Raw genomic sequence first — 10073 nt, 5'->3', positions numbered from 1 at the left:
TCTGGAAGCTTCAAATCTCAGTCCTGGCATTTGCCCAGAAATTGTGATCTTGGGCAACTCAACTGTCTAATTCTTAATTTTTTTTAATGTATGAAATGGGGCTAAAAATACTACTTGCCTAGTAGGCTTATTGTAAGAGTTGAAAGAAGTCATCTGTGAAAAGCGTCTAGGAGAATATCTGGTGCCTAGTAAAGGTTCAGTGGGTGTCTGCTCAATCAGCTCAGATTATCACAGGACTAAATCAGAGAACTTTCTGTTTGTAAGATTTGATGAAGAATATGGACCAATATCTGGGCAGGTTTTGTCAGCAAATTGCATTTTATTTCAGGTGATCTTAATGGCTTTCAAAGAATCTACTTCCATCATAGCACCTGGGAAAGGAGAAATTACATTCAGGTATATACGGGAATCTATCGTATGCCCAAGATTGCATTTTAATTTGGTGTAGTTTATGGAAAATATCATGCTGCAATAATTGCTACCTATATGGAAGGAAACAGAAGATCCTTTCCTCACTCCACAGGCAAAATAAATTCCAGATGGATTCAAGAGCCAAGTCAGAACAAAAATGGCAATCTTGGAAAAGTTATAGGAGAATCTTTTCATAGTTTTGGGATGATGGGGATTCTTAAGCAAGGCAGAATCACTTAAGCAATTGCAGGAAATCACTGTAAAATAGGAATATTTTACTGTATAGATAATAAAAATATTATGCCAAATATACCATTAGTGAAGCGAAAGTGTGGGTTATATAAATTGTTAACATAATAGCAACAGAAATGACAGGAAAGTGTTACTGGTACTACTAGTCAGAGCTCCTTCCAAATGATAAAATAAAAACCAAAGATAAACTACTCCAATAAGTCTGAATAGGCAATTCAGAGAAGAAGAACTGGAAAAGGCCAATAAATTTAGAAAAAGAAGCTGGACCTCACTCAGGAAAATGCAAATTAAAAAACAAATTACCATTTTTTTTTCTGTCATTGGATTTCCACACTTCTAAATGTCATTCAAGACTGGTGAGATTAGCTTTTTCTAATGTGGGGAGGATGACAGAGGGTAAGTTGCTACCACATTTGGGAAAGTTATGTAGCAATACTCTTCAACATTTAAAATGTTGCTACTCTTTACACAAGTAATCCCACTATGGGGAATCTTGTCTACAGAAATAAATGAAGAAGGTAAGGATATATGTAGTAGAATGTTTATTGCAGCTTTGCAGAGGAAGAAAACGGAATATAAGCTGAAAATTCATCAATAAGGTGAGGGTTGAATAAATTCTGGTACATACATTCTATTGAACATTATGCAACTATTAAAGAGAATGAGTTAGGGATTTCAATTTATTTTCCCATCTCCAAAACAGGTTTTGCCAACTCTTTCTTGCCCCTTTTCTGTTGGCTCTTCTCAGCCTCAAAAGGGAGGCTTTACTCTAGCTTTGTTTACATTTTGTCCACTTTAGTAGCCAGGGAACTGTACCCTGGATGGAAATTCACCTGTTAGATTCATATTCTGTGTGGCATGAAATTGCTGTCTGAGACATAACTAAAGGAGCAAGAAGGATGGAATATTGAAGGCATATTGGTGCTAGCATGGAGAAAAATATAGGTAGCATATAAATTATTCACTTAAATCTCTTTGCTTCATAATGAATTTTAAGGTTTGTATCCTCCTGCTGAGAGCAGGTCCCTCTTTACAAGACCTTGCATGAGTTAGCCACAGAACAGAAGGTTGTTCTCATGATACAGAAGTTAATGTGGCTGTCTGTCTCCTGGGACCTGCCAGCTAGGGTCAAAATTTCCTTCTAGAGCACCAAAGTCAATTAATTATTTTCCTAATAGCATCATCATGATACCTTTTGTGATTGCACAAAGATCCTTCCAATATCTGAGCAAATTCATTCATGCTGTTGTTTCTACAGCAGGTATTTATTAAACACCTAATTTGTGCCATGCTCTGTGCTGGGCACTGAGATTAGTGAATCAGACAGACTAAGTCTGCGCTCTTATCTCATCAAGGATGGGAGTGGAGCACAGACAAGAGAAAAACAAATGAATAGATACATGAGGGGATGATAAGTATGTAAAGAAAAATAAAAATAAAGCAAGGAAGGTGATGGAGAGTAAACACACATGTGCATGCATGTGTGTGCATGCAGGCGCATCCATTGGGTGTGCATGTGTGTGCCCTTATAAATAGGGTGGTTAGGAGAGACTTCTCTGCAAATGTGATATTTCAACAGGACCCTAGTGAAGGAAGGGTGTGTCCTATTGGGATTTCCAGGAAAGTGTTTCAGGCAGAGGGAATAGCAGCGAGAATGTCCCAAGGCAGGGGCATCTGTGCTGTGTGTAATCCCAGGGACAGCAAGGAGGTCGCATATCTGGGAGCAGAGGAAATGGAACAGAAAGAGACAGAGTCATGGAGGCAAGCCAGCAGCAGAGTCTCAGGTGGCTGGTGAGGATCTGGGATTTTACTCTGCTTAAAATTCTACAGGGTGTTTGAGCAGGGGCTGATGTGGTCTGACAGTGGGGAGAAGAGAAAGGAGGAAGTGAGGATGGAAGCAGGAAGTCTGGTTAAGAGGTTCTTTCAGAGGTTCAGGGGGATGGTTAGGGCTTGGACCGCGGTGGGAGCTGTGGAGGCAGCAAGATGTGCTATTCCAGACGTTCTGAAGATGGAGCTTACCAAATTTGCTGATGGGTCAGATGTGGGAAGAGAAGGGGTGGGGGCAAGGGGAGGGGGAGGGAGATAGGGAGGAGAGAGAGAGAGAGAGAGAGAGAGATAAGTCACAAGCAACCCTGTGGTTTTGGCTGGAGTCCCAGGCAGAGCTCATTTCATAGATATTTCTAGTCTCCTGATCTACATCCAGAGGCCTCATTCATCGGAAGGGGTTGGGAATTATGCACCCCAGACTCCTGAGTGGGCTCTGGAGAAGGCCTGCTTCTGCTTTCCAGATGCTCTACCATATCTGGAGTTTGGCTCTTAAGTCACCAGGCCTCTCTCGCCCAGCTCTCCTAGGCTAATAATAAAACTCATTGGTACCTCACTTGAGAATTGAACAAAAGTGTTTCCTATTGCTCTCCTTCAAAGAGTTCATTTAATACTCGGAAGGACCTTTATGGGTTGGATATTCTTCTTCCTACCCTGATTTTGTAGATGGAGCAGTTCAGGCTGAAGAGCTAAGGTGGTTTCTGCAGTGCAGTAGGGCTGTGGTTTGACCCCAAACCCTCTGGTCTCCACACCTCAACTCAGGCTCTCCTGCACTGACTTCCGAAGCCATTGCTCATGCCTGGTCCACACTTCCCAGTGACCCCGTCAGTCATGTGGTGCAGATGTAAATAGCTACACAATATGGGTAAGGAAAGAAGCTCAGAAGTTTTTACTAGATGCGCAGAGGTCACTCTCTTGGGTCTTGGCGAAGTCCTGGATCTTCTGATGTTTCACACAGTGCTGACCTGTCATCGCCAGAGAACCTGTGAGACCGCTGACAACAAAGATATAGCTCCATTTTCCCCCAATCTAGCACGTTCAAAGCACCGAGTTCCTTTAAAAATAGAATTTTCTGTGAAGTGGTAAATTCAGTGACCCTCCACTTGTTCTAGTGGAGTCTGCTGGTTTATTTAGTGCTTCTCAGAGGACATTTGGGCAAAGGGCTCCAACCCAGAGCTCAAAACTTCCCACTGATCAGGAAGGGTCAGCCCATGAACCATCACGGTGGAAAGAAAGAAAAGTCCCCAGATCTTCCCTGCACTAAAAATGTGAAAGCCGATGCTCCACCCCGATCCACAGCAGGTTCGCTAAGAGGAGTCTCATCATCCAGATAGCAAGAACTCATCCTTTTCAAGGAATCGTGGCTGGGTCAGCTCAGAACTCAGAAGGCACAGAGACCCTGGGAGAGAGTGATGCCTTTTTTTTCCCGCTCCCCTCCTAGCTGCCCGCCTCTGGCTGCTGCCGGAGATGAAGCCAGGGGCTGGCTCTGCTAGGAGGCGCCTTGCAGTCCTGTCTGCTTAATTTCCGCTGGACCCCCAAGTGCCCATGGAGAGAGCGTGTGTTTTGCTTGTGATGTTGGTAATGAACTGCCACTGGGAACAAATTAATGAGCATGTCAGAAGCTGCAGCAGAACTCCGTTACGATTTATAAACACCGTGATGAAAATGCCAGTTAAACTCTGGTACAAATGCACACAAACTCTGAAGAAGCATTTTACTGCCCTGAGCAACATTATCAGGGGAGAATGCCTTGGTGGCTGGATAGCTTTTCTAATTTCGTATTTAATACATAGAGAAATATAGTGACGTTTAATTTTTTTTTATGTTTTTTGTGCATATGCATTGCTTTTTGAAATACATATAGTACATATACTGTGTATGGATATAAAGTATACAAACAAGCAAATAGTGTGGCCTTTTCCAGACGCCTGTTTGTTAAATGAGATCTTTCTGTTTTCTTTTTCTTGATTACCATCTGTTTACATGGCCTTGCATGAATATTCCTCTTTAATATTCAGAGTTATGAATTTGGACTCAACTTAAAATTCAATGAAAAACATTGGTCCACAGAGACCTGTAACTTTAACATTCATGGTAGAGAGGAAGAAACTTCCATTTACCACAAAGGTACAGCAGGATTGTGTTGGGAGCAAGGTGATGGCCCACCTATAAGCACCTGAGTTTGTGATCCCGGATAGGGATGCTCATGTTTGTGGTGGGGGATGTTGCAGGAGTAGATGGCCTGATGCAGGGGCTCCTCAGGGCCCCAAGTTTTCATAAAGATACCCGGAGCTGCTGCAAAGAGGTTGGGAAATGGGGAAGGTGTCTCAGTAGTTGGCTCTGGGCTTTCTCCTCCTAATTCACCCAGGGCATCTCCTCTTTTGTCTTTTTTATATATTAGGGCTTCAAGTAAGTTTTCGTTTCATTAAAGTGTCATAAAAATTAAATCTGGAAAACTCTAAGTTAGTAGTAGATTAAGCAGATGTTTTGGAACCAGTGAGACTTGACTTCCTATATAAGGTCCAGCATTTATTAGCTACTGAACTGGGGGCACTTGTAACCTCTTGGAGCCTCGGTTTCTATCTAACATGAAGTTATGATAATATCTATCTTGCTTGGTTGCCATGAGGATTAGAGATAGTGAATTAAAATGCCTCACACTTGATTGATTTTCACAAAAGATTGTGATTATTATAACAGATTCTAGCTGTTGACTCATCATAGACTTAAGTGGTTTGTTTTTCTCTTCTGACAACTGCAGAATATGAGAGCTCCTTTCTCCAACATTCCCAATGTCAAGGCTAACAGAAGGTAATTTTGCCTGAGTCATAGCATCTATTCAGCTAATCCCAATCTCAAATGTTAAATAGAGTTTTACAAAGCAGAAGAACACTTATTTGAAAGTATTATTTTCCATAAATGACCACCTTGTATTTGGAAGAGTTATGGGAAATGGTTTACTGAGACTTGAAGCAATAACTTAACAGTTCTTTTTACTGCCCCATTTTCGGTCATGTATTCCTAAACTGTTGCTTAGCAGCTTCTTAAGACCATAATCTGTGAATTTCCATCCAAAACAGAATGTAGGAGAAATCACAAATGACTCCGTCAGGATTAGGTGTCAAACTGGCTTTTCGAGTAAAGACACTTGGGGGTTGGGCTTCAGTTTCTTCTCTTTGTTTCTCACTTCAGAAGTGAGGCCCCCCCCACGTCAATTTTCTGTTCTTTTTCTGTATCCCTCGAGCTTCATTGCAGGTTTTTCATGTTGCAGCACTTGTTTTACTCTATTCCTCATCAATCAGAGTGTATCCTTATTGACACGGCAATTTTTCTTTTTAAGGGAGATTCAAGTCAGTACTTAATGAATTGGTCAGTGGCCAATAAGATGGATAAAGGGCAAGAGATGCACTTGTGCGAATGGGTTGTTCATCTTTGCAGGTTTGTAATAATGAAATGGATTATATATTGGAAATTACAGGAGAAAATCCAAACTAAATGATATTGGACAAGAGAAAAGGGAAGCTTTTCCTATTTTTTTAAGAAGACTTACAATTTGGGCAGCTTCTGGGAATTCTGTTACTCTAGTTGAACTCTCTCAGATTTATTTTATGTCACTGATAAACAAAGAAGATGAGATAGTATATGGCTTTCTCAAACTTAGCAACCCAAGGCAAAAATTTGATTCATGGATCAAATTTCACATGGGCAAAAGATCTTGAACATGTCTTTCACAAAGTAGCAGTGAAGGTTAATGGGGGCATCACAATTTAAATTCTTACGTAAACTATGTATATCCAGAGATGGGACACTCATTTTGTTCATGTATAACAGAAAAATTGGTGTTGTAGATCAAAATGGCTTCTATCCATAATGAAAATTCAGCCTTGAAGGGCAGTGAATCAAGGCTTATAAAAGACCTCTTATGTGTTGTTTTGTGCAGAATTAGAAAAAAATTAAGGATTGATGCATATTCATAGCCTTCAGACTTTCAGAAATGCCTTTTGACTTTTCAGGACCATCTTAGTATAGCTGGAGTGTTTCACATTATGCAACCACCAGGGTCTAAGCTCAATGTTCTCAAATTGGTTCTTTGTGTAATGCCTATGAGTAAATAAAATTGAGAGACAATGGTCAATTACTCAGAGAAGGACAGAGATTTGTACGTAGCTGCATGAGGCCAGGGTGAGCCCCAGCCTGTTTGTAGACTTCTGCTCAGATCCCCCAGGAATGCAGTTTTGTTTGTTTGTTTGTTTTACCTTTTAACATGTTCTTTTGCTAGGCCACTTATTTTCTAGGGACTTGATCTTAGTAGTAGTTGATGTCACTTGTTGGTGGGAGACCACCAGGGACTCTGAAATCAATAACAATAGTTTCTTAGTTTGGCTTCCCTGAGAAGCAAATTTTGAGATAAGGATTCAAGAGCAAGTAGTTTATTGGGAAGGCAAACCCAGGAAACGAGGCATGGGAAGAAAAAGGCTAATCAAGTATAGATTATTAAGGAAGTTACCACTGGAGACAGCTGGAGCTTAATCTCACTAAGGAGTCAGGGAAGTAGTGTAGAATATGCCTCAGTTACCCAACATGAGGGGCAAAGAGACTGCAGTGTCTGTTCCCCATCTCCATCAGCCATTGTGTGAACTGGAAGGTGTTAATTCTGCAGAATCCCTGGGGTGGGGAGTAGATTTCTAAGTGGACAGAGAAGGGTCTGGTGGCCAGAGGAAGCCTTAAAGCAAAGAGATGTCAGGGCTGGCAGTTGGATGTCAGCGTGGCGTGTGTCAAAATGGTCAGGGAAGAAGGGAAATTTGAGGTGCCATTAGGGTCTGCTGAACTTGATGACATTGTGATGAAGGAACCAGTTTCAGAGAGAATGTTTTGGAGACTAGAATGAGTTTGGGAGGGGTAGGAGGGAATCTTGCACATAGGAAATAGAACAGAAGGAGCCAAAAAGAGACCTCAGGGATGGCAGAACATTTCACACTTATTCTGTAGTGAGAAAGCTTATTTGGGTTAACACTGATCATTCACCAGAATTACCTTTAAGCACAGGACGGTTGCTCAACCTGTAGGTTTTCCAGGCCCTAATCTTTGTCTCCTCCTATTGGTCTCTGTTTGACAGTATCCTTGATGACCATCACTGTGGACCAGATAAAAAGAAGAAGTGGGAGTGAGGGAAAGTTGGAGGGGAAGAGGAGAGGGAGGAGGAGAGGAGAAGGGGAGGAAAGGATAGAGGGAGGAAAGGAGGAGGAGGAGTTGAAGGAGAAGGAAGTGGAGGAGGAGGTGAAGGAGCAGGAAGAGGAGGAAAGCAGAAGACAATGAAGAATTTATAACCTAGATCGCATGTTTTTGAAAATGGGTCTGTGGACCAGTGCTAAGCTATGACAACTTTTTTGTCTAGTCCATGGAAGAAAGAGAAATAAAAGAACAGTGCAGTGAAAATTCCACAAAGCTAAATATATTCTGATATTATATCTTTCCAACATTTGAAATTCAAATTTTCTTTTTATGCAGTGACAGCAATCATGGGTGGGTGTTCATTTGTAAATACACTCACAAAGCAAAATGAAGAATTAGAAACCCTATGCTTGCCATTTTAAAAAGTTTAAACATTCTACTGGCCTGAGAAACCCAGAGGTCCTGGAACCATTAGCCTCACCCACTGAGCTGTTCCTTGCATCATGCTGATGAGCCAGCTGACGTTGATGGTTCTGGGTCACACTTTTGCAAAGCAGCATTTGAAACAGATATTATATCAGACTGGATGAGAGCATGGGCTGGACCAGAGAGACTGGATGTGGCTCCTAGCATCCATTGCTGTCCCTGAGCACTTTCATGTGTTATTTAAATCTTTTATGCCTCAATATACTCATTTATAAAATGGACAAAATAATAGTAACACCTTGTTTGTAAGGATGACATGAAGATAGGCAAAATAATACATGCCAAATGCTTGGGACAAGGCCTGCCCCACATAAAGCATGCAATAAATGCTACCTGTTATGTTTGACTGGAGGTCCTACAGTGCGTTAATGGGAACACATTAACTAGAAATTTCCCAGATTGTTTCTTTCTTAAATAATGCTTTCTATTAAATTGTTCGATCTATATATGTTACAGTAGGTAAAGAAGTATTTTTAAATGAAATAGTCAAAAGACTGTAGGAATATTTTTGGTTCAGAGATATTGTGGGTTCTGTTCCAGACCACTGCAATAAAGCAAATATCACAATAAAGCACGTCACATGAATTTTATGGTTTCACATTGTATATAAAAGTTATGTTTATACTATATTGTAGTCTACTACTAACTGTGCAATAGAATTGTTTCTTAAAATAAGACAGCAATGAAGTTTGCTGCATCAGTTGACTCTTCATTTCATGAAAGATGTCTCTGTAGCACACAATGCTGCTTGGTAGCATTTTACTTACAGTAGAACTTTCAAAATTAAGAATCAATCCTCTCAAACCCTGCCCCTGCTTTATCAACTAAGTTGAAGTAATATTCTGAATCCTTTGTTGTCATTTCAACAATGTTCACAGCATCTTCACCAGGTGCTCTGGTTTGCTAATGTTGCCTGTTATGCAAAATACCAGAAATGAATTGGCTTTCATAAAGGAGGTTTATTTGGTTACACAGTTACAGTCTTAAGGCCATAAAGTGTCCAAGGTAACACATGAGCAATCTGGTACCTTCACTGGAGGATGGTCAATGGCATCCGGAAAACCTCTGTTAGGTGGGAAGTCACGTGGCTGGTGTCTGCTTGCTCCCAGGTTGCATTTCAAAATGGCGTCCTCCAAAATGTTGCTCTTGGGGCATTTTGTCCTCTCTTAGCTGCAGCTCCTCTTCAAAATGTCACTCTCAGTTGCTCTGAGTTCCTTCTGTTTGTCAGCTTTTTATATGGCTCCAGTGATTTAATTCAGACCCACCCTGAATGGGTAGGGTAACACCATGGAAATTATCCAATCAGAGGTCTTGCCCACAGTTGATTGAGTCACATCTCCATGGAAACAATCAATAGGTTCCAACCTAAACAGCACTAACACGTCTGCCCCACAAGACTGCATCAAAGAACATGGCCTTTTCTGGGGGCCACAATATATACACAAATTGTCACACCAGGAGTAGAATTCATCTCAAGAAATTACTTTGTTCATCCATAAGCAGCACCTCCTCATCCATTCAAGTTTGATTATGGGATGGCAGCATTTCAGTCACATCTTCAGGTTCCACTTTTAATTCTAGGTTTCCACCACATCTGCAGTTTACTTCTCCACTGAAGTCTTTAACTACTCAAAATTATCCATGAGAGTTGGAATCAACTTCTTCAAAACTCTTCTTACTGTTGATATTTTGACCTCTTCCCATGAATCATGAATGTTCTTAATGGTATCTAGAATTATGAATCCTTTCCAGGAAGTTTTCAATTGACTTTTCCTGGATCCATCAGAGGAATCACTATCTATGACAGCTATAGCTTTATGAAATGCATTTCTTAAATAATAAGCCTTGAAAGTTGAAATGACTCCTTGATCCATGGGCTACAGAATGGATGTTGTGCTAACAGGCATGAAAACTGCATTAATCTCATT

The sequence above is a fragment of the Choloepus didactylus genome, chromosome 19 (assembly GCF_015220235.1).
Source record: "Choloepus didactylus isolate mChoDid1 chromosome 19, mChoDid1.pri, whole genome shotgun sequence".
NCBI classification, from domain to species: Eukaryota; Metazoa; Chordata; class Mammalia; order Pilosa; family Megalonychidae; genus Choloepus; species Choloepus didactylus.
The sequence above is the reverse complement of the archived record's forward strand: the minus strand, read 5'-3'. Positions refer to the sequence as shown.